The sequence below is a fragment of the Hesperophylax consimilis genome, chromosome 7 (genome assembly GCF_061612785.1).
Source record: "Hesperophylax consimilis isolate HC1 chromosome 7, BYU_Hcon_1.0, whole genome shotgun sequence".
NCBI classification, from domain to species: domain Eukaryota; kingdom Metazoa; phylum Arthropoda; class Insecta; order Trichoptera; family Limnephilidae; genus Hesperophylax; species Hesperophylax consimilis.
The window spans coordinates 7,229,380-7,256,310 of record NC_142842.1 but is presented as its reverse complement, the minus strand read 5'-3'; the positions used below and the strand labels follow the sequence as shown (position 1 = coordinate 7,256,310).

The following is a 26,931-nucleotide window of genomic DNA, read 5'->3' as shown; positions in this document are numbered from 1 at the left end:
AGTCTTTTGTATTGAGGCACAGAAGGCTTCCTTGGATTGACTAGCAATGTAACAACACTCTTTCCGAACATTGCGGGATCTATCTTTGACGATGAGAAAAACGTCATCGAGGGGAATGTGGTTTACGAGGGTAACAATTGGGTAAGATGCCCCTTGTTTGGCCAAAGAATCCACAATATCGTTATCAATGATGCCAATATGTCCACAAATTCAATTCAGAGTTACGGTTTTTCCAGAGCTTTGAATAGAATTAAATATTGAAATAAATAAACAGGGCTATCATTTTCAGATAATATTCTTTTAGAATGTATTCGAACTGTGTTCTTTCCTTTCGTGCTGATAATCCCGCAAAAATGTTTATCATATTGTGGTTTCTTTTCTTTTCATATTTTGGATTTAAATAAGAAACTATTTATTTTTTGTAATCCTCTATATTACACATAATAATTATACTTAGATATATTATACAAATAGTAATTAAATCCCTGCCAAATAATTTAAAGTTGAAAGAATTGTGATAAATAACAATTATCATTTTCTACTTTAAAGCAAAAATCTGCGTTCTGAAGTAACAAAAATATTTTTAATTTCACTTTTTTTACAGAATTTCAATGCAACTATTTGCCGTCATCTACGTCATTTCGATTTAATTGTCAAAAATGAATGGCATTGTCATTTTGATATTTTTCAACTGGTTGATTAGAAAAATATTTTCCACAAAGGGTACAAAATTATTGAAGGTTTAACTTTTTGAAAGAAATTCGATAACTGAAATAATCTCTCAACTTTGGTTTTCTTCCTAATCTTACAATTTATTGTATTGTAAAGATTTAATGTCATACAAAATGGTAATAAAGATCAGAAAATTTCTTTCGACTAAATTAAGTACCTACTTAATTGCATTATAAAGTAACAATCATGAAAAGCATTCGATTTTAATGATAGTAATTTCATTTACTGGTTGGAAATACGAATATAAAATAATCCATTAAAGTTGATTACGTACTTATTTCACTACATAGTAAATCCAACGCTAATAATTTCGTACTAAAGGTTGTTTTGTTCTTAAATTTCTTCTCATTTCTAGCTAGAGTGAATCTGTTTTATACTATTCGTTTCTATTTGCTTATATTCTATTGCGATACTTCACGAGGTTGTTTAGTGAACATCTTGATATTTCCCATCTGAAAGTCATAAAATTTATTCTATAAAGTTTTGTGCTTTTTTCGTAATAATCGAAACAGACGTTGTACCTCTTTATCCCTCTCTTGTTTTAGGTCCAATATCATTTCGTAGAAAAATAATAATGTACTGTACATTATTTCTATTTGAACAGGATGGTTTTTAATCACGAGTTTTGATTATAATTTAGGAATATCATAGTCAATAGTGTCTTTGGTGGTCATTTTTCGTATCCGTCTTTGTAGGGTAATTGCAAAAATCATCGCAATAACCCATATTGTCAAGGCTCGACAAAAGGACTGGAGATGATTAGGTGCTGCAAGGTTGTCCTTAACGTTGACTTTTCTAATACTTTTTAAGGGTAACCCTGATTGCCAAGGTTCAAGAAGGACTGATTATTGAGACGTTTACTTTTTAAATGTTACTAATTTTCAACCTTCAAAGGTAATCCACAAAGTTAAGGTTCAAGAAGAACTGACTATGATTAGGTTCTGAAAAGCTGTCCAAAACATTGACTTTTTAAATGTTATTAGCTTTTAAGCTTCATCACTAACCCACATTGTTAAGATTCAATAAGGACTGATTATGATTAGGTGCTGCAAAGCTGTCCAAAGTGTTGACTTTTAAATGTTACTATCGTTGTTGGTTATAACTCTTGAAGTTGGCTTCAAGGGAAACCCACATTGTCATGGTTCAAGAAGGACTGATTATGATTAGGTGCTGCAAAGCTGTCCGAAATATTGACTTTTTAAATGTTACTAGCTTTCAACCTTCAAGGGTGAGCTGGGCCATCATTTCAATGTATGGAGAATGGTAGGCGAATTGATATACTAATTTCGAAGGACTGATTTCGGAGTTTATTTGTGCAGGCATTCTAATGAAATATTTATTTGTGCAGGCAGTCTAATGAAACGTTTATGAAAAGTGGTGCAAAATGCATATCGGTTAAATAGCCGAAAATTCCAACACGTTTTTTGAAGGGTAGGTACCATCGCAATAACTGTTTATACTCATCAATTTTAATCAGATCTGTCAGTGTCGTAACTCTGAAGCTATGATTTACCCTGGGGCTGATCCACCGTCATCATTATTGCTCAATGAAAAATAAACTGTCTGTCAAAATAATTATTAAGTTACAAAATTCAACGGTTCTATCAATAGTTGCTTCTTCTAAATAACACGTCCATTATAATTATAATATTATAGTCCATTACATAATTTATAGTGAACAAAATTCACATACATTATGCTATGCCACTATTAAAAGAATTTGAAAACATGACTGGATGAATTTTCTTTCACTAAAAATAATGATCCGTTCTTACCAGCAACAGTGAAATACTAACTGTTTTATTTTTTTACTTTTTGAATTTATCTAGTCAAGGTTATGTGTGGGCCCATTCACTTTTGAACAAAGGCAAACTCCTTGTTATTTGTCCGAATATATTCTTGCATAAATTGCCACATTTTAAACCCACGTAGTCCACTTTAAATTTGTATTAAAATGAAAGGGAAACACAAAAGCTGTAGCTAATAAATAATTACTTCGTATTTCTTATATTAGTTTTATAGTTACATTTGAAAAAATGCTATTATTAAATGCTACGTTTTTTCAAGTATGTACTTATAATATAGGCTGGAATTCGCAACATTGGTGTCAATATTTTCCACTAGAATAGTTGTGTATGTCTGCAGTTCGACATACATATCTATGCAGTTAGTGACGTCACTGCTATAGATCGAATAAGTTAAAAAATTAAATATTGTGCGATATCAGCACACAGAATATTGTGTGATATCAGCACACAGAATATTGTGTGATATCACCACACAGAATATTGTGTGATATCACCACACAGAATATTGTGTGATATCAGCACACAGAATATTGTGTGATATCAGCACACAGAATATTGTGTGATATCAGCACACAGAATATTGTGTGATATCAGCACACAGAATATTGTGTGATATCAGCACACAGAATATTTGTCCAGTCACAATCTGTTTAATTCAACAGATCCCTATGGGATATTTTCACAGTTTTTTTGAAAATACCCCATTGCTAAGCATGGCTTACTGTTAAAATATGAAATAATTTTAAAAATGATTTAAAATCTCATACACCCATGGGTTTTGAATTTGATAGTGACGTAAGTGAGGCTGCTTGCTACTAAGACAGCTGTCACCGGGACTTGGGGTTGCCCCTACAGACTCAAGAGGAAAATTGCATTTTTAAATGATTATAGAAAATTTATTACTAATAACGTTAATAGCCCCGTAAAAAAGTAAGTTTTAAACATTAAAAAAACACAGATTGATTCTTTCTGCTCAGGAACTGGATTCGACAACTCTGCCAATCTCGCCAAATGCCGATCGGGTATGACCGACATTGATTAACTGCTGTAATGTAATCTGATTTCAGAAAAATGCGTGTATTTGCGTGATTGCCATTGCAAACGAGTCATTTTCCGAGTTTCAGATCGATGTGGGGAAAAGGGTTAATTTTCTCTTCGAAGATTTGCATTCATTCATTACCGAAAACAAAAGCTAAATTCAAATAGATGCATTTAAAAATAAATAAAAATACCAATATCTTTCTTTGACATTAAAAAAAAACGTATTATGTATTTGTTCGTTAGTTCCTTTTCCCGGTACTTTGCCTACCTTCAAATTTTCATCGAAAATCTGCGTGCCGCTGAGAGCTCCGTCGTATCTTTTCTCTCCGTTACATTCCTAACTACCGACGTTGGTTTGAGAAAAGGGTCTAGGGTCTATCGGAACTATTATCAAAATCCATTAAAAATATCAAATAAACATTACATTTGTGTTTACCAACATATCTTTATGAATCACTCGTGAACCTCCCCTCATATTTCACACATTATATAGATACTTGCGTAGTTAGTCTGATTGGTGTAGACATGATGTGTACAAAAAAAAAGTGCCTACGAAAATAATGTAGTTCTCCTACGAGAATAAATTTCGTTCGTACCGATGAAAAAAAACAGAATAAGTATTACAATTTATTTCTCTGGCGTAGGTACTGAGGAGCTCCTTAAAAGTAGGTGCCACTTTTTTTCATTCGATTCCATTCAATGGCCAATGACCGATGTCAACCATTTTATATGAACAAACACGTAAGTGAGATCGTCTGTAAATACCCAGTATAAATAAATAAATTATATTAAGCAAATCTTTCAAGTATGTCTGCTGTTGACTCTGTAGAGGGCAAAAGTTCAAATCTTTGAGTGCATGCAAAACAAATTTGATGAAGTGAAACTTTTTTATTTTCACCTATTTTTACACTTTACACGTTTATTAGTAATTGGGTAGATAAATACATTAATGAATAAAATAATGTGTCAATGCCAGTTAATTAAGCGACACAAAACCGGTTAATTAAAAGGTCCTAATATCATGCCTTCAACTTTTTCAAAACAAGTTATATCTCTCTGTAAACTACAGGTTCTACACGAAATTTAAAGTTCAGTTAAAATATAAGTTTTGTGAAGCAACTAGATCATGGTGGAATAATAACAGAACTTTCACAGAACATGAATTTTGAATCAGAAATTTTAAATTCGGTTAAATTCCTTTGTTTCACAGAAATTCGTCAAGTTTCAAGGTTAATTTTCAAGTTCTGTGAAGGTTATATTCAAGTTCTGTTCATATATAATTACTAGGTACTTATTCAGTTTAACTGAAATAATAACAAAACTTAAATCGACCTTTCACAGAACTTGAAAATTAACTTTTAAAACAGGCGAATTGTTAAAATTCTGTGAAATAACTGTCCATTAGTGTTGACGTTTACCTACTTATTGTGAAACATCGTAGGAATCCAACATAACGTGAATAAAAAATGGTTGTATAACGCTGATCTATGCGTTCTAAATAATATTATTTGATAAATAATTAATCAATCGATAGCTGTGTTTAATAAAAACAACGGTATCGATGTATGTAAATATAGATTCGTTAATGAGACAGTAACTCTTTTTTAATAATAAGTTGACATCAAGATAGTGACTTGATCAATACGGAAAATGTAATCATAACAATATTTAGCGATTTGCCAAGCCGATAGGAATATAATTTGAAGCTAAAGGGACTTACAAAACCACAATAATTCCACTATGCTAATTACTATTTCTCGGGGAGGAGCAACAAACTTAGCTATCAATTACATAGAAACCGTACAGAAAAAGATCTTAAAGGTAATACTAAAAAAACATAGACTTACTGATACAGACCAAATATTCAACAGCTGTGACGTACTAGATATACGCCAATTATACGTTAAAACACTGCTAAACTACATTTTTAACAAAAAAAAAATTTAACATACACAAAATAACACTAACAGACCAGTTAAGACAAGCGTACAAAGAAAACATAAAAACTCCGATAGTAAATTCAAGCTTTGGACAAAGACACTACCAATACCAAGCTATAAAAGCTTTCTTATTATATTATTATGTTTATATTGTCTACATTCTAAATGCAAACCGTTGTAAACATAAGATTTGCATTGATACCTAGCAAAGGGATTATTTATTTTTTAGAAATAATTTTGTTTGACAATTTCATCGTCATTATCAACTATTTATAATCCATCAACAACATTTATTAGTTTTAACAACCTTGTAAAGATGTTTCAAGGGATAAAATTCCCAACAACGCACAAATAAACTTATCCTAACCAAACTAATCCCATTAATAAATGGCAAGTTTAAATGTCCACTTTTCAGCAATCCGACTTTTGATATTTTTAAACTTATCTCTTACCTAGGCGACGAATAATTACACTATAAACTATTGCGCTTACGTATTATTATGTGACTGAGTTATTGCGCCATTAGCCGTCACATCTTCCATAAAGCTGCACGTGTAACTAAGAAGTCTCTACTTCATGTCAAAAATGCCATTCAAGCCCATATTACACGGGTCAATAAATTGCTCATGATCGTCGAGAAATTGTTGAACGATTCCTGTAAATTCTGTAATTTATTACAATAAATCTGTTATAATCTTCATGAGAAAATTATACGGGGAATTATGAAGGATTCCTGGATTACCTAAGCCCCCTTTTCTTGGGACACTTAATTATCATTAGTCATTTTGCCTCAAGACATCTGAGAGTAAGTTATTATTTGTGATTTAATATGATCAAATTATTTTGATGTTTTCAAGTTTTTTTTGCATAATAATTTATTTCCTTGATAAATATTATTATTATAAACGCTGTTCAGAAACTCGTAATTTGATAGAAGCTTATGTTTTCGAGTTAATCGAGTCTGAAGTTGCTCAAATTAAATAAAAGTCTCTCTGGGTTTTCTATGTGTTTCTGAAAAATACTTTTTCAAGTTCCGCGATTTTTTGCACCTCCTCAAGACAGTTGTTTCGCCTTCCGAAGGTATTGTCAAACCTTAGTGAAGCCATTGACTTACGATCTAATTATATCAATTCGAAATACCCTTCTGTAGTGAAAGGATGTCAAAATATTTTTGAAATCTAAACTTTGTTCAATACAACTACCCAACTTTATATCATGTTCTAACAACTAATTATTTGGTCGGAATTTTTCATGGAATGCTAATATTTTATTATTTTCGTGAAACAACCATTGTAAATATGTTAATTGTTAGATAAAGTTAGGTTTAATTAGCATAAATTTTGAAATTCTTATCAAAATGTATTAAATTTTTGGCCCAAAAAGGCTTTAATAATAAAAAAATTGTTATGAATTAAGAAATAATCTCCAAGTTCAAAGCAATTTATCGTATTGTATGATACAGACACAACTGGAAGCTGTTAAAATGCCGAAGTCTCTTCTGGTTTTAATGTTGGATGAGAAAACTTATTGCGTCACCTCATCTCACCGTGTAAATCATGTCCATACAAATCATAGTTGCACAATCCTGCTTCCGCGTTAATTCGATGGTCGTGAAAGCAAAAGTTAAAGTAAAACAAACCAGAGTATCGAAATAGATACCTGCTTGGTGTTAAGCTATTTTTGTTTTAATAAAATATATTCCTTTTCAACATCATTCATTTGATTCACTGAAAATAAATCTTTTAACGATAAGTAATATTTCACAGCGGATATGGTGACACTCAATAACAATGCTAGGCGATGGCGAAGGTTGAACAATGTTCGTAGAAATCAGCAAATTAATAGGTAACCACTTCAATGAAATGTGCATTACGATTATTGCATGCAACGATTGCAAATAATAATTCCGTTCACATGTTGCTGAAGGTATTACTTTCAGCACTGACTTTTGGCTTTACCCTGTACTGCCTTAAGTACTTACTTACAAATTTTTTGATTTCTGAGGAAATTTTGGTTTAGATTTATTATGTAAGAGTTAATTAGAAACACGCTTCATCTCAGTGTAAGGATGAGATTAGTGGTGCTACATCTATTAAGAAGATCTATCAGAGCATCCTTATCTGGGTACCTGTGCATATAGGTACCGTCTTGGGATGCAGGCACATCTCTACACGCATGGTGAATCCCAACGAGAGAAGTACCGCCCCCTGGTGAAATCCAGAGAAGCCAATTATGGCCGGTGAAATGCTCCAACAGATCAAATGGGGTCAAAGGAATTTAAAAAAAATACATTTTCTTAATGAATCAACTAAGTCGTTAGTACATCATTGCAAGAATCTTACAGGCGAACAGTTCAGTTATTGATTATTATTATCATTATTTTTAGTCATATAAGGTTGAGAACATCTGCTCTAGGCAGATATACGTAGTTGGATAGTTTGTAGGTAGTAGTTAGGTAGGTATATAGTTCTCTGGCGTCCTAGGGCCATCGCGGCTAATAGCCAACATGGAGTGCAGATTGTGGCAGTCATAACTAGCTGGCATGGCGGGAACATAATATTACAAGGCTCGTTCTTTCGCCGAGAAACCAGTTTTTCTGTTTATCCGCGGCCGTTAGCGTGTTTTTTCCCTCATCCCCGACCCATTCGAGGAATTGATTATTTGTTCTCACGCGCCCGATTCTCCTATTCAAATAAATCTAATTTGTTTACTTGATTAATGAGGTGTTTTAATTTTATATCCTATGCATTCGTGTCTGTGCGTAATAACTCTTAGTAGGACTCTACTATTCAAATCCCGTAATAGTCATATAAGGAGTGTAAATGTCATCCAACATGAGAACTCACGCAGGGTGAAACAGCACATACCCGAAGGATTTTAACCAGAGAATCCTGGGAGGGGGGGTTTTTCTGTATCTTTTGCTTTATCTAAATCAGGACTCAAATGTAATTATATCATCAAAACTTATTTGGTGCCTTGATCTTCTTCCGATCCATTTTCATCAGAACTCCTGTTATGTACGTTATATGCGACTGATTTAACGGCGATTAACCTACGTTAGTCTAACGCAAAAGTTATAGAATCACCCTGCTGGGCATATTTAAAGATCAAAATGTAGATGTCATTTTGTTGAACAACGATTTTTTTTTTCAATTAAAAACAACAATAATTCCCATCACAACTCCCACTGGGTAGTTTGATACAGCCTAACAGGTCACGTGGTACTCACTTCGTCTCGTTCCGGCAGCACGGTAACAGACGAGACAGAGCGCGTATCACATGATCCGTCGCAACGTGTAGCAGTGTGATCAGTGGCAACGTTTAATAGAAAAATCTGACAATTCAACACACCTTTAAAAAGTGATAAAAGTCATCAAAAGCGATGTGCACGTGCAAATGTGTTGTTTATATTGTCTACATTCTAAATGCAAACCGTTGTAAACATAAGATTTGCATTGATACCTAGCAAAGGGATTATTTATTTTTTAGAAATAATTTTGTTTGACAATTTCATCGTCATTATCAACTATTTATAATCCATCAACAACATTTATTAGTTTTAACAACCTTGTAAAGATGTTTCAAGGGATAAAATTCCCAACAACGCACAAATAAACTTATCCTAACCAAACTAATCCCATTAATAAATGGCAAGTTTAAATGTCCACTTTTCAGCAATCCGACTTTTGATATTTTTAAACTTATCTCTTACCTAGGCGACGAATAATTACACTATAAACTATTGCGCTTACGTATTATTATGTGACTGAGTTATTGCGCCATTAGCCGTCACATCTTCCATAAAGCTGCACGTGTAACTAAGAAGTCTCTACTTCATGTCAAAAATGCCATTCAAGCCCATATTACACGGGTCAATAAATTGCTCATGATCGTCGAGAAATTGTTGAACGATTCCTGTAAATTCTGTAATTTATTACAATAAATCTGTTATAATCTTCATGAGAAAATTATACGGGGAATTATGAAGGATTCCTGGATTACCTAAGCCCCCTTTTCTTGGGACACTTAATTATCATTAGTCATTTTGCCTCAAGACATCTGAGAGTAAGTTATTATTTGTGATTTAATATGATCAAATTATTTTGATGTTTTCAAGTTTTTTTTGCATAATAATTTATTTCCTTGATAAATATTATTATTATAAACGCTGTTCAGAAACTCGTAATTTGATAGAAGCTTATGTTTTCGAGTTAATCGAGTCTGAAGTTGCTCAAATTAAATAAAAGTCTCTCTGGGTTTTCTATGTGTTTCTGAAAAATACTTTTTCAAGTTCCGCGATTTTTTGCACCTCCTCAAGACAGTTGTTTCGCCTTCCGAAGGTATTGTCAAACCTTAGTGAAGCCATTGACTTACGATCTAATTATATCAATTCGAAATACCCTTCTGTAGTGAAAGGATGTCAAAATATTTTTGAAATCTAAACTTTGTTCAATACAACTACCCAACTTTATATCATGTTCTAACAACTAATTATTTGGTCGGAATTTTTCATGGAATGCTAATATTTTATTATTTTCGTGAAACAACCATTGTAAATATGTTAATTGTTAGATAAAGTTAGGTTTAATTAGCATAAATTTTGAAATTCTTATCAAAATGTATTAAATTTTTGGCCCAAAAAGGCTTTAATAATAAAAAAATTGTTATGAATTAAGAAATAATCTCCAAGTTCAAAGCAATTTATCGTATTGTATGATACAGACACAACTGGAAGCTGTTAAAATGCCGAAGTCTCTTCTGGTTTTAATGTTGGATGAGAAAACTTATTGCGTCACCTCATCTCACCGTGTAAATCATGTCCATACAAATCATAGTTGCACAATCCTGCTTCCGCGTTAATTCGATGGTTGTGAAAGCAAAAGTTAAAGTAAAACAAACCAGAGTATCGAAATAGATACCTGCTTGGTGTTAAGCTATTTTTGTTTTAATAAAATATATTCCTTTTCAACATCATTCATTTGATTCACTGAAAATAAATCTTTTAACGATAAGTAATATTTCACAGCGGATATGGTGACACTCAATAACAATGCTAGGCGATGGCGAAGGTTGAACAATGTTCGTAGAAATCAGCAAATTAATAGGTAACCACTTCAATGAAATGTGCATTACGATTATTGCATGCAACGATTGCAAATAATAATTCCGTTCACATGTTGCTGAAGGTATTACTTTCAGCACTGACTTTTGGCTTTACCCTGTACTGCCATTCATCTTACTAGGATTTGTTGTTTCCATTGATGTATTAATAATAATAATAATAATAATTGCATGACTTGTATAGCGCCGTATTTTGTGCAAAATCACCTCAAGGGCGCTGTACAAACTTATAATACATCTCTACAGTGATCTATGTTATTACTTAACTATTTATGGAGATAATATACAGTACAATACTTACCTGGTAGGTCACTTGAGATTAACACTTAATTAACATTATATAATTGTTTATTAGCGAAATTTAGATACAGGATTTAGGACATAATTGGAAAATTGAATATAACTTGACTTTCTCGGAATGGTATATTTAATTTAAGGGTACGACAGCTTAAAAAGGTAAGTTTTTAGTTTAGACCTGAATACTGTTGGACTTGTTATGGATCTTAGTTCCGTAGGAAGTTTATTCCAAGGAATTTTTTCATAGGAAGATTATTATATGGTTGTTTCACATAATTTGAATGATTAATCATATTTCAAAGTTAAAATTAGAGTTATTTTCAAGTTATGTTATTATTTATCCATGGCTGGTTATTTCATAGTTTTTTTTTCACATTAACTCGACACAGGAAAATAATTTTCCTAAGGGTCAATATCATCTTTGGGGATTCTGTTGAACTCAAGAAAAAGTCGTAGAAACTATCCGTTCTCATATAACAAATGTCAACCGTATACTTGCATATTGGAAAGTTGTTAAAATTTTTAATAGTTCACGTTTCCGGTACACTGTTCTATTTCCTCTACACTTCTCTTGCATTTCCCCTTCATTGTGTGATATTTGACCGCACTACAAACCATTACTTTTATTCCTAAATATATCAAAAGTCGGGGAAAGTGGACAGTTAAAACTGCCATAAATTTAGGTGATTAGCTCGGGTAGGGTAAATTAGATTTTAATGTTGTTGTGACTTTTAATCCTTGAAACATCTTTATAACGTTGTAAAATACCATTTAATGTAGTCGATGGATAGTAAATAATTGAAAACGATGAGGAAGTCTTATTTTACAACAGTCTGCAATTAGAATGTAGATAACAGAAACCACACATAGGCATGTGCATGACCCACGCAAAATCACGGGATATTATAATTGTTGGATTTGTGAAACTGAAAGTATTTTTAATAATATATTTGCCTTTCAAAATATGAAATCTACCTTTCTAATATTAGTAAACTTGAATAATTACGATATCTGTCAAGGATTTAAAAAAATTAATTCAGATTTAAAAAAAATAAATTATTATTTAATAAAATAATTTTGGTGCCTACCCATTAAATAGCTTTTCTGATGTGATTTGTACTTATCAGTTATAATTTTATTTTTAATTTACGCATTACGCAGAAATACGATACACACATGCACCTATGCACCGATAGCCGAAATTAGTGTGTTCGATCATTTTATCAGATTAAATAAATTCAATTCAACTTAATTCTGTTCATTCATTTCAAAAACATTACAAAATTGTTAATTTCAATGCGTTTTTAAAATATTTTTGTACTAAGAATTCTTAGATTAATATTAACAGTGTGTATATCAACTATACCAGTGATAATAGAGCTTGCCTTTTAAAGGAAGCTTCATTGATGCTAAAAATGTCGATATCCGAATTGATTCTGTTCAACAGCAAGATTGCTCTCCCCACAGGCATGACCATTGGCAAGTTAGTTCTGCAATGATTAAAACATAATTAATGTGTTAACGTAAGAAAAGGGTGTTTGAGTAGCTAGAAATGCAATCTCAATGCTATTTCGACACTGATTTCTCGATCTGTCAGGCAGGTACTGAAGGTAAGCGATCTCACCGTAAGTGCTACTCACGCCCACCGTATAAAGTTATAAACCTCATCTCAATCTTATTAATGTATTACCATTGTAACTTTACTTTCCGCTAATGCGTCGGTTTATCAGACCACTTTATCGACTGTTAAATAAATTTAATACTGATATTAAACAACACTTAAGCCAAAGTTTATCATTATACTTTATATCTGTCAATAGAATTTTATTTTGCCTTAAATATCTGCGTCTATATCTAATTCTGATAGTAAAAACTACGTTGATCTTTCAACATTTTTATAGTGAAATAAAACACTGTACAACGACTTAAAGTGAAGATAAGAACTTTAAGTTTAGCATTACATAATAAACATAAAACTGCCTAATAAATACAGGTAGGTGTTTAAATAAATTCAATAAAAAAATATCTATTTAAAAACAACGATAATGTTGAAGCTAGTCCTTAATAGGTAGCGAGGTACTTAAAAACGAATGTAAAATTTTCTATTAGTATCATATCGCCTGTTTTTTTAATCATTTTTTTACGATTTATCGCACAAATTTAAATCAACGGCATTGAATCATACATAGGTATACATCATAATTATTCACAATAATAATGTATTGTTAATAATTATGAAATATTATTTAAATATGTGTATTCGTTTATTGATCTACCACCTACTTGATCAGGTTTTTAAGGTAAGTTATCATTAATATATTAATGGTCTTTATTCCAGAATGTGGCGTGGTAAGTCCAATTCCACACATCCCAAAGACAGTATTATTACGTAGTTATATACGGATTCAAGTGACATATTTTTAATAAGAATAAAAATTAAACAAAAGATTAAAAGAAATAGAAAAGTGATCGGATACTAATAAATCTAAATGAAACATGTTACATAAAGACTTATTATATTAAGTGGTCGAGTTGGTTGAGGCGTTGTCCCGGTAAGAGGATCTTTGGTTCGATTCCCAGTTGTGAACTTTTTTTTCCATGTCTTGTTCGGTTTCATATTTTGTTGAATTTTATTAGCATTATTTTCTTTTTCAATGATATATTATATTGTTACGTACAACTTAAAAAATATATTTAAAAAATTGTTCCATTAAAATAGAATGTATACATATTTATATAGGGTTCTCCAATAAGAGGTGTTATTTTGATATTCAAAGAAAAATGCCATTTTTGATGATCAAATGTTTATTTCATTATAAAGAGGAAGGTATGCCGTTATTAGTGAAAAATAACATCAGTCAAATGACCGCCACGACCACGCCTACAGGACCATATCTTTTTCATGAAATTTTCCATAACCAAATCAAAAGCAAAGTAGCTGCCTTATGTCCTCGATAGCCTCACGAATTCCATCTTTGAGGTCTTGAATCGACGCTGGACTGCTGGCGTATACCTTTTCTTTCACGTGGTCCCAAAGGAAGAAGTCGCAAGGTGTTAAATCACAAGATCTCGGTGGCCAATTGTGATCACCTCTTCCAGAGATAACACTATCCGGAAACTTTTCCCGTAAAAGATCAATGGTTTCGTTGCTTGTGTGGCACGTAGCGCCATCTTGTTGAAAGTAAACGCTGTCCAGATCAATACCATCCAATTCCGGCCATAAAAAACATCAATTCCTTAATTAATATTCAAAATAACACCTCTTATTGGAAAACCCTGTAGTAGGTACCATATGTAACATTTGTTATCGTGAAGATTTGCCTGGTGGCTAAAAATAATGTTATCTAAAATGTCAAAAACATTTATTACGTTATCTTTATTAGTTAGAAAAGTGCAATTCTGCACATTAAATCTCGTGCGGCCAACAGCACTGCGCACTGCGCATGCCAGGCGATATTTCGCTCGCAATCCCCGCATACCCGGGTAAACGTCGGATGCAGTGTAGTGTAGTTTTTCCATTCGAATGTGCATCTATCTGCAGTGCCGCGGTGTAACATGCCCTCCCGAACGTGTCGCAATAAATAAATCGGACCAGAGCCAGAGACGCGGGCACAGTTGCTGTGGGAACTGGGAACTGGAAACTACCGAGGCTTGTGCACTTTGTGAAACTTTTGCCAAAACTTACCTGACTTACTCTTACTTTTCTCACGGATACTGCTCACTTTCCCTCTTCTTAGATGAGAAATTCGGACGAAATTCTAAACAGCGAACATGAAATACATGGCTTAAAAAATATTTGCAGACATTTACAGATGCTAGTCGAAATGCACGAAACAATTTTGTTGCTGCAGAATGTGATAAAATTTAACGTTTCATTCGTTAGACACGAGTCAGTAGCGTTTCATTTATACCTACTACCTAATACCCGGCTTCACCCAAGATTTATCCTTTTTTCGAAATATTTTTTTCATGAACAATAATTGAATAATTCCTTCAGTTTAAAAATTAGACATCTTGTCACATTTCAATGACCATTTCAAAACTCAATATGAATGATTTTGTGAACTAAAAATAACTACATTCCTGCGTAGAAAAAGTAGACCGAAAAATCTGCAGATTTCATTTTTCCAGAGCGCATCTAACAAGAGGTTTTTTGCTGTTAAGTACAATCAGAATTTAAGGTGGATTGACGAGACCTTAGATAACCACTACGCGGAAGATCGCGTATCGAGTTTCGATACTCAAGCGTGTGCAATACTCGAGCAGCATCGATATTCGAGCGGGTTCGATACTCAAGCGAGTTCAATACTCGAGCAGATTCGATACTCAAGCGAGTTCAATACTCGAGCAAGTTCGATACTCAAGCGAGTTCAATACTCGAGCAGGTTCTATCCTTGAGTGGGTTCGATACTCACAGTGGGTTTAGACTTAACTTTTTTTTCGATTGTATAGTGAAACGATCTGTATTGTAAACCTGTGTCTAAATATTTCTTATTCTACGACTCTGACGCGTGACGTGTAAGGTCAAAATTAAATAGTTAAATTTAGGATGAGTACGAATGTTACTTGCCGCGGCGAGCTTGATTCGAGACCAAGGTTTATAGGTAGCACGCAACCGTGGGGCATTCATGTCTTTCGATAGTCACGTTCTTCAACCGTGACTTAAGGCCGTCTTTTCAGGTTTAGATGATGTTTCAAATATTTAAATGCCTTTGAGTCATCAAAATGACGTACCTTTCTTCAATGGAAACGAAATGGATACATTATTTATTTAACTGGCAAATTTAAAGATTGCCATTATATGATAGTTCTTCAACTAAGATTGACTTCCATTTCGTGTATCTGAACATCGTGCGAAATGTTATCTTGGTAGCTATAACTCTTTTTTTATAATTCTAAATAATAGGTTTTTGCTAAAACTAAAAGCCAGTTTCAGTATCAGCATACTTGCATATAAAAGTTAAGTTTAGAAAAACCTATCGAAAGGGTTGTCTTTTATTTTTACAACTTTTTGTTTCAAATGACATTATTTGGAATTATACGAATGTTGTAATTAGATACCTAATTTTATATTTTAACTTACAAATTTTGGTATTGGTTGTTTACACCATGTTTCAGCTCATACTGCGAAAATCTAAGGTTAAGGTGTTTTTAATTTTTGACAACCGAAAAAATTGTTTCAATTTTACTAATTAAATTGAAGTGTACCAATTTAAATCTTTTTTTAAAGCTCCGTTTGAGAAACTTTAAGAATCGAAATCAAAATGCTTAGTCTTTTGACGTTCTGCGGTAATAGCGTGGGATATGTATTAATTTCATACAAATATTTTAGAATTTTTCAGTATATGCGTTTTTATTTATTGGATAAATATAAATAATATCGCAAAGGAGCGCGAGGCGTTTCGCATTCAACGAGTATCGCTATTGTCTTATTGTCCGCGGCGAAGAAAGCAAAGAAACAACCTAAATTACAATTTCATTGTTCTTCCGTTATCTGCGGATCTCGACATCTCCAATAGCCCACGATATTAAATGTATTGCCAGAATGCTTTTTAATTTCCCCGCGCATACTCCGCAACCTTTGTCCCTGTTTCTCCGCCGGGGAGATGTGTAAGTTTGTCTTGGTCCCTCGGCGGAGGAGGCGTGTGGGAGATATGTTGCCAATTAAAAACTTAACCGTATCGTCTAAGTCTGCCGTCCGCTATCTGCGCATCTAACGAATGTCAGCTGTGCCTAGATAACAATAAGCGATAGTACAGTATTCAGCACCCCGCACCAAGCTCCCATCTCCCAGCTCCATGCTACCTGTACTCCTACTTGCTCTTAGTCGCCTGGCACCTTTTGTAATATTATGTACCCTTGCTTACTGCCTACTGCCTACCCCTGCTTCCCTAAAGGGTTTGAAAATACCGCACCTTTTTTTAAATTTGATAGCGGGTTAGAATTTAGAAATCCCGCGGGATTGCAAGATAGAATTTAAGATTCCCGTGCAAGATTTTTATAAAGGGGTATTAAATTGAAATAATACCAACAATTTGTATTATTTAGTTTCGATTATCTTTGATATTAATACATTATAACATAGTAAGTAATTTAAGAGGAATGTTCGTATCATTCAATATTATGTGTATGTACCATTAGTAACATAAGTTTTTTTTTCAACGTTAACAGCAACAATCGACAAACTAGTACAAAGTAGTTTGTTGAAACTTTTGAATTATTTATTTCTTATTCATAAAAAAAATTAATCATCTTTGTAACTAGTAATATATTAATCATACATTGAAAAGGTTAAATAGTATTAAATATTTTTAAAATACAAAAAATATTTTAAAAACATGATTGTCACTGACAGGACTCTCCACACTCATTTCAGATCTGTTATCTTTTGGTACTAGTAATATTATTAAAAATACATAGAAAACCTAACGTAATTAGTATTTTAAGAAAACTGATAAAAATTAGACCGTAAAACACATAAGACTGGAGAGTCCTATCACTCACGTATGAACTGATATTTGTGTACAAAAAACGCGCTCTCGGCTTCCACACTAGTTGACTATCGTCTATTTTAATGTTTCGTTTATTCCTGCAATCCCGCAATACGTACATAAAGAAAATCCCGCGGGGTTGCAAATCCAGCGGGATTTAAGGATGCGGCTTTGCGGGATTGCAAACCCTACTTCCCTGGTCCTGATGTGTACGCATATGAGGAAAAAGCAGCATTGTCAATGACAAGCAATTATTAGGTAAAATTTTAAATAGTCGCCTGTTTATGAGAACATAATGCCGTTAATTTATGACAGTAGCTACAATCGGAAAAAAAAATTTTGCGTGTTTAATTGATTTGAACAATCTAATTTTTACTTCTGATGTTTGTTTTTAAATCTTTGGTAAACTTACTTATTGTTCGATTGTGAGATTTGTGCTTTCAATTTTTTTTTCTTTGCGGAGAACGGTTATTTAGATTGTCCAACATCTTGCGCTGGTCCATTTGAAACCGGCCGCTTATTCGATATCGTTTTAAACCTGATTTTAAGTCAAAAATGCATACTTTATTTATGGCCAATAATGTTATATTATCAGGTTTGTATATAATCGAAAACCTAATTCCTGCAATCTTTTTTCACATATCACTATACAGACCCGACTATTGCCACAGTAGCGAAATGCAACTCCGCGATCGCTCTGTGAATAACTGCGATGATTACACTAGACTGGTGTATTGATTCTTTTCCAGCCGCCCAGCAGATGCTAGATATACCATAATCATATAATCTTCTAAGATTATCTATTTTTCTCCAATTGCCTGGCGTTTGCCGACATTCTTGTTAGCGGCCATCCACTTTATCGATTATCAACTTTACGACTAATAAGCGATATGTCTCTACGGATTTAATTATTACCTGTAACTTGCAGATTCTTTATCTTTGGCGTGATTGCGATCGGTTCCCAGACACCTTTGATAGATTAATCTTGTCTCAGGCACGCAAATTAATACGTGTCATTAATGAGATGTCAATTAAAAATAAATTCTTTGTGTTTTGTTTTCCGATAAATGATTAATAACAGATCTCTCGCGGGATTCTCACAGAGCTTTGGAATTATTGTTGGTACAGTGAGCTTTAACTTTTAATATTAACTTCAAACATTAGACTCTGGGGTTTGCCACAGGGCATGTCATCTTTGGGGAAAGAAACAGTGAATTAAAAACAAACACAAAAAAACCGTTAAAACCATTTTTTACTAAGATACATCTATTTTAAAATGTCTTTCTAAACCTTAAAAAAATGGTTTTGGCTGACGATTGCACCTTCCTTCCCACGGACTGACCTTGCCAGATGCCGATCGTGTAGGACCGACATTTGTTGCATATATTAACTGCTGTTATATCGTCTGATTTCAGAGAAATGCCTAAATGTCACGTGGGGTTCCATGCTAACTCAACACAGTGACTATTCAACACACCTTCAAAAAGTGATATAAAGTCGTTAAAAACGATGAAAAAATTTTTTTTTCATCCTAACCTAACCTAACCTACTTTTTTTTTTTTATTTAGTAAAAGATTATACATTATTTGAGAAATGTTTTGACTGCCTAACTAGGAGGATTCCCGTTTTAGGACCCAGTTAATAAAGTTTTTGTTTCTTCCCTTTTCATGACTTTATATAACTTTTTACAGATGTGATGAATTATCATTTTGATGATTTGGGCACGTGAGTGATATAAAAAGTTGATAGAATATGTTGTTATGATGTCGGGAAGTGGGTTAGTTTCCGCTTCCAAGATTTGCATTCATTCATTATCGGAAACAAAAGTGAAATTAAATTAGATATACCAGTATTTGAAAATAGTTGTAAAAACGACAAGTTCTCGTTAAAAAAATATCACCCGTACGCAAATGTTGGGCACACGATTTGCGGTACCGAAAGGATCAATGGCATAGTTCTTTGGAACACCATCCATTGAATTACCTGTAGGACAAACCAAGCTTTCTCACTTAACGCCTACTTTAAAAAGACTGCAATCCGTCTGTCAAGTCCGTGGAATCCTACAAAGGAGTTGCTCGTTATGCATTTAGATTTGTTCAATATCTAGGACCTTCAGACCAAATATTTTCAATTTGTGCAGCGTTGGCAGTTATTTACTACGTCACACTTAACTTCTTATTTATGTGCCGCATCAGGTCCCCCCGACGTTGGCGATCACTCTAGAAAATGTCTCTTTGTCTTGCGCTGCCCGGAATAGCTCCTCCACACTTCTAATGCCGGTCCACTCTCGTATATTTCGCAGCCAAGACATTTGTCTCCTACCAGGCCCTCTGCGACCCTCTATCTTGCCTTTCAATATTAACTGGAGCAAGTGATACTTCTCCCCTCGAAGTACATGACCATCGTAGTCACACTTAACTCACAATTATTTATTATTGATTAGGAATGTGGCATCAAGAGAAGGTTCTTGGAAGTACTGGAGGTATCGGGAACTTTGGAAGCCACGGAGTCTACAACTTACGAGACAATTCGTGGTTATTATAAGAAACTTAGTTTGCTGAGCTGCCTTCACACAGCGACTGGTTTTCCTTGAACTTTTCAAATAATTATACCTTTTAATATAAATGACAACTCTAATAAAATCCAATGAGTCGTGCAACGAATCACAATAAAACTATATAAAGCTGATTTAAGTGAATAAATAAAAACGATAAGTACCTATCATTACTGAATTATCTACAGAATGTTATAAAAAAATTAACACGTCACGGAATCAGTAAACTCGTAGATGAAATAAAGAATTGATGAAAAAGTTTGGCTGTGTAAATACTATCAATGTCAATATTCATAATACAATGCACGTGTTTTCAATGACTTCATAAATATATGATTAACATGTTGAAACAAACGAGTAAATTGTTTATTTTGTTTTTATGTAGGTAATAGTAATAATGTTAAAAATGATTGAGATATGTGGTGTATATGTGTGTGTGCATGTGAACCTGTGTGTATGTGTCTGAATTGTGTTAATTAGTTAAGCGTTGATTAAGTAACTACTAATTTTTTTTTTCCTAAATGACGACAGGCAGTTAAAAATTACGTCTAAAGTTGAGTTGGGGCAAATATTATTGAATGTTTGGAGAACGCGGGAAATCGGTGAGTTTGCTGCAGCGTTTGTTTTGTTGTAATGTTAAATAGTTTGGTGTGGTAGGTACGTTTAGATGGTATGTTAAGATTAATTATAAGTCTATGTATCGTGTACAAAACTTCTTTCAGTTCTAAGAGCTTAGTTAGTGCATCCGTTGTTGTAATGTTAAATAGTTTGGTGTGGTAGGTACGTTTAGATGGTATGTTAAGATTAATTATAAGTCTATGTATCGTGTACAAAACTTCTTTCAGTTCTAAGAGCTTAGTTAGTGCATCCGCATTCATTAATAAGCCAGTTATTCTGCATAGCAAACGACACTATCCAAAAAGTTGTGCATAAAGACAGCTTATCCAACATCGTGGAGGCCTCGCTGAAAGTTGAGGATTTTTTGTCGACTGACTAATCATATTCTGACCGTGCTCGCAAATATCGCTAACTGATCATAGATGACGGATTTCGTAAATATCGTATTGACATAGGGCTTCATCGGTCATCCGTCCAAGACCTTCAGGGCATTCTATGTCATTATTTACGATTCTATGCAATATGGTGTCGGCTACTATGATGAGAATGAGAAGAACCAATGAGAATAATATCTTCAAAACTAAGAAACATATTGAAAATACAAAATACCTTGTTAAAATTCAGAAATTCGACGAGAAAATATTATTATTTCAATTTTATACAACAGATATACAACCCTCTTTGGCTGGAAATGCAATATTTCTATTTTACGTTTCATTTAGTAAGGTTTTCACATACACAGTGTTTTATTAATAGAATTAAAAAATTACCACGTTTTTAGTAAGGCTGTTAGTATATAATTAACAATAAGCTACTTTTGAAGTTCTAATTACTAGCCATTTAAAACATATTTTCATTCTATCGATAGAACACGAAGCATGAATTTACAATCCTCTTTAATATGCCAAGAGGTCATCGCTATATTATTGATTATTTTTTGCCCCCGTATAAATTATTGTATTGTTAGCTAATCATTCTCTTAAATGTTTTTTTGCTAAGCGGCATCCGTAACATTATTATTATTGTTATAACAGTTGTTATTCGAACAGTTAAATTGTAATTAACTCCTTATCTGAGTGCTAAGTCTTTAATCGATTAAAAAAACGATGACCGGATTCGTTCCGTCGTATCTCGGAAACTGGAAACAATAGATCAGATGATGCTGCATATAGATAGATATTCACATTATAGTTATGAGCAATACATAGTTCAGGATGTAAGATTGATTAATTGTTCGTATAGAATAAGAAGAATAAGTTCATAAAGATTATGCTAATCTATAAGGCGACTCAGAAGAATGGACCACACACAATGATGGTTTATTTTCAAAGAACGAACTTAATGGTCACGTGATTTTTTTAGAAAAATGGAACTTGTAATTTTCGTTGAATCAGGTTTTAAACATCAGTGTTTTAAAGCTCATAAAATCACTGCATTAAGTGATTGCCTTTAGGATACTTCAGCAATATTCACATAATATATTAAATCAGTTTATCAGGTAGGTTCACCACACTGAATAATGTTCAGATATGTGGTAGCATTAAATGTGTTTATAAAGCTGACCAATGATGTGATAGAGGAAATTTTCGCAAAAGTTGATAAGTTTCTACTTCATATATATGAAGTAGAAATTCTGTTGAATAATTCATCAAATTTCGAAGTTGATTTTCTGTTCTGTTATTATATCATTACTGTTCAGTTGTTTCACAAAACTGAAATAGTAACAGAACTTGAATAGAACCTTCACAATACTTAAAAATCAACTTTGAAATTTGATGAATTGTTCAAATTAAAATAACAATACTGAACTAAGAGTTCATTATTGTTATTATTAAAAAAACTGTTATCGATAAATCTTGGGTTATATTTTCTGTTTTTATTTTATTGATATCCCTCAAAAAACACAATGCCTTGTCTTTGAGGAAAATATCTTATTATTTTTCTTTATGGAAATATATATATTTACATTGCGTTGTGACGGTTCTATTCAAGTTCTGTTACTATTTCAGTTTTATGAAACAACTGAACAGTAATGATATAATAACAGAACAGAAAATCAACTTCGAAATTTGATGAATTGTTCGAATTCTCTCAAACAATAGTTATAGTTAGTAGTATTTAGGAAAAAATAATAAATCAATATTTTTATATCAATAAGTAATACGTAGACAATAATTAAAGAAAAAAACATCTTTAACTGACTCGTCGTAGAATAATATTTAATATGGAGAGAGTACATGATGAAATTATCAAAACAAAACCCGTTACTACAAAACATGTTTTTAATTGTGCAAAACTGATTAACAACCATTTAAACAAAAATTAAACACGGTTATTAGTAAGGTCCTAAGAGTCCACGTACCCATTAACAATTTAAGCTGTGAAACCATCGTTATAGTAACTCGATGAGTAAAAGGTTTTTGTATTGATAGACAATTGTCTTAATATTTTTTCATCCTTGTCCTTTCTTAAATAATAAGATTTTATATAAGTCCCATTTGCTAAAAACTGAATGTCACCCTATCTGTCTTTATTATCTACTTTACTTCTTCTTTTGAATAATGATTAATGATTAGTTATGGTTCAAATATTGTTACAATATTCTGTCAAATTACCCATCTGGTAACACATCCAATACTTATTTTTTCGTTAATTTTGAAATATTTTGTGTTTGTATGTAGAATTACTTTATGTTTGTGATTACTCTTATGTTTGCTTCACTCAAATGTAAATTGTTAGCCTCGATACAGGCTTAGTCCTAGTGAGGTTGATTTTTATGTGAAAAAAAAGTATTTTATGTGTAGTGAGATGCAATAAATAAACCAAATGATTTTTTTAATATGCGAAAATTATTATTATCCGATTTATCTACGTTTAGTTTTTGAACAATTTGCTCATACCACCGACTTGCGATACACGAGAATATTAAAAACTATGGCAAAACCTGATAAAAGCAAATACTTAGGACGGGTTGTTTCGGAGTATTTGAACAATTCATCAAATTTCAACGTTCATTTTCAAGTTCTCTGAAAGATTTTTTCAAGTTCTGTTTTTATTTCAGTTTTGTCAAGCAACTAGCCTATAATGATATAATAACAGAACTTGAATTGGACTTTCACAGATCCCAGAAAAGAACGTTGAAATTTGATGAATTGTTCAAATACTCCGAAACAACCCGTCCTTAATGTTTTTTAATGTCCAAATTACAATGGGTGAATGTGCATTTTTAAAACCTTTATTTCATCCCGGATTTGGTATTATCCTATGAAATTAAAAGAATAGCAAGTAATGCAGTAATTATGAAAAAATGTATGCATAATGAAATGTTAATATTTGTGACAATAATATTATTCAAATATCTTCCCTCCCACATCCCACACATAATCTAACCAATTTTTTGTTGTTTCAGGTGACGAATATATATTTATTTGACAAATCAAATAAATAACATCACTTGGCTCTTTGGCACACCCTTTTATTAAGGTGAGTAATGTTTATAATTTGATATACGAATAATTAGAACTGTTATGGATTAAGAAAATGGAAAAAGTGTCATAGATAAATAATCGTAGCTATCCGTGATTCATAAATCCCACCATTTTTTAAATTGAATATGGCACAAGAGTCCCAACTGCTGCCAACCGTGTGGAGCCAGTGAGACTATGACATCCCCAATTGAGGTATATTGTGAGGTTGAAGGTAGTGTAGAGGGGAAGAAAATGAGAAGAAAAAGACAGGGGAGTACCTGGCTATTTAAATCTGGTCACCAAACACAGCTAAAGCCATTTCTTACACCAGGGCGATACTGAGAGTATATTCCACTCTGAAAAATTGTGAAGTAACACAAATTTGTCAAATATTTTTTTTTGCGCACCCCGGGATTTGAACCCTCGACCTTCAAATTGTTAGTCGAAAGCCTTTCCCCTCGATCACGGTGGCCGTCGTGAAATTAAGAGTGCGATAAAATTATTAAAATTTTGAAAACTTTTGAAAAATTTTGGTTTATTGATTCTTGTCATTTTTAGCACTAACTAAGCAATCTTTTTTTAAGCGAGAACTTTCGAAGAATTCTGTTTTCGTAGTAAAGAATGACGAATGTCTTAAAAATTAAATATTACGAATGTAAATAAAAATTAAGTAAAATGAAATAAAACGAAATGTCGTTAATTTAAATTGTTCATCCAAACATTAAATGGCATCACGAGTGATTTTTGAAAACATATCATTTGCACATCATAAACGTTTACCTTACTTTGCCGTGTGGAGCCTTGATTCACACACCGTATATATTTACAGACTCTAAGTAATAATATAAATATAAAATTTCTATTAAACTAATTGAAAGAATTGTACAATACTTTTATTATTAAACCACTTATGGACTTGAACTTTGGCCCAGAATCAAAGCTCCTTATTAACTATTTCCTGAATCATTAAAAAAAATTCAAAATATATTTAGATTATCTCGTATGGAAACTACGTGAGATAATTTACGTATATATAGCGCTATAACCAGTATAGACACACCTTCACGTTCATACATTATTGCTTGACCTCTGTAAATGTATATATTGATCATGTAGTCCAAAAGTAACGCAATTTCAAAAAGTTGTTTTGAAAAAAATATTAAAGTATACGAACTTTTGAAAAATCGTTTGGGATGCTACAGATTTTTTAAGTATTTATAAATTTTCACTGTGATTTTTAATTTATGAAGAATGCTAAAAATCATGAGCTGACAATATACATTTTTTTAAATACAGTACCTACCTACATAATTTAGAAGACGTATCTAAATTGATCTTTCCGTCACCGATGTACATCCGGGAGACACGCTAAACGCGTGCCCAACATTATTTATGCACGGCTGACGTTTTCCGCATGCGAACGGGTCTTTTTTATTCGTTCTCGTGCTCGATAACTCAACTACCGGTATATGGGTATCCAGTATCAAAATTCTGAGAAAAATTGTTAGGGTAGTTTTTCCTAAATGTCTTGTAGACAAGGCAAGTGTGCAAAATGTCATTAATATCTAAATAGATTTGTTAAACAAACCCACAAACCGGGACACTTTTCCTTATATATTTATATATATAGATGATGATGTACAGCACCCGTTTGAACCCGTTTTTCACAAAAACCGGCGCTATACAAATCATCCAAGTATTATTAATATAACAACACAAAATATCTGCTTTTATTAAAACATACTAAAAATTATGCTTTTAAAAGCGTTCATAACTGCGTTTATGTGAAAAACAAAGATTTTCGCACTTGAGGTTGTTTTGCACTACCTGATCGATACAAGAGCGGATGTTCTTAATATAGTTATTTTGCTCAAACTCTTTTGTGAGACAGACCATATATCATCTTGAACATATTGATCGATCGTCTAGATTGCGCAAATATCGATAAGCTAGTGCGCAGACGCACGATCTTCTCTTCTACCACAATTAGAGTCTATTTGTTTCTTTTAAATTCCTTATAAGAGTGCGTCAATGGTCGGTTCTTTGTCCAATGGAAGGTGCAATCAATAATATAACAAAGTTATTCCAATAATAGCAAACAGTTTTTAACATTCATTAGTCAGATATCAATTATATCGCCATGAATGTGAGTAGGTTAGAACATCAGTTAATAAATTGCTTGGTTAATACCGACAAGTAATTAATTTGAATGAGTTCAATTAAATTTTAATCGTTGATGGGGCAATAGAAACGAATGCAGTTCCCTGATTAATTATCGGCTATTACAAAACTGATCAGTTTACAAGCTTTAATGAGTAACATTTATGAGGAAATACAATTCTTAGATAGGCAAACTTAAATATGTAGGTAGGAATTACCAATGAATCCATATTTCCAAGAAATCCACGGTGGATTTGCTGAAAGCTCAAAGCATTTAAAAATGCTCCTAGCATGCTAAAATATATTTTATTCTCTTGGCAAGGAAATAATGTATCGTATTGTGAGTCTAGCTTGCCATTTTGTCACTTGTTCAAAAGTTAGGTATTGTATTTATTTACAAGAAAGCCTAATGGAACTTATTTTTATTTTAAAGAAGGCTTATTTAGCTAAAAAAATATTTAGACTCGAAAATATTTTCTCAAATCTTTTTGATATAATTTTTTTATAACATTAGAGGGAAAAATAACATTTCTATGAATATAAGTAATTATCCAGAAGAAACTACGTAGGATCGATTTATAAAATTTTCATAAATATATAAATGAATTATCTGATAAGACATTTTACAAAAGCATCGTTTTGCAAAAAACAAGTAAGTTATTACAAAAATAGTGTCAGCCGGCACATGGCGGGCAATTGGCA

General features: G+C 32.6%; 1 protein-coding gene across 1 annotated transcript in view; it reads left to right on the top strand.

Moving 5' to 3' along the window:
• Window positions 1-26,931, top strand: part of LOC149422253 (uncharacterized) — a 218,902-nt gene that overhangs the window by 71,588 nt on the left and 120,383 nt on the right. Inside the window, exon 3 of the mRNA XM_089633684.1 lies at window positions 24,012-24,085. The gene's annotated coding sequence lies outside the window, so the exon portion shown is untranslated. The remainder of the gene's footprint in view (window positions 1-24,011; window positions 24,086-26,931) is intronic.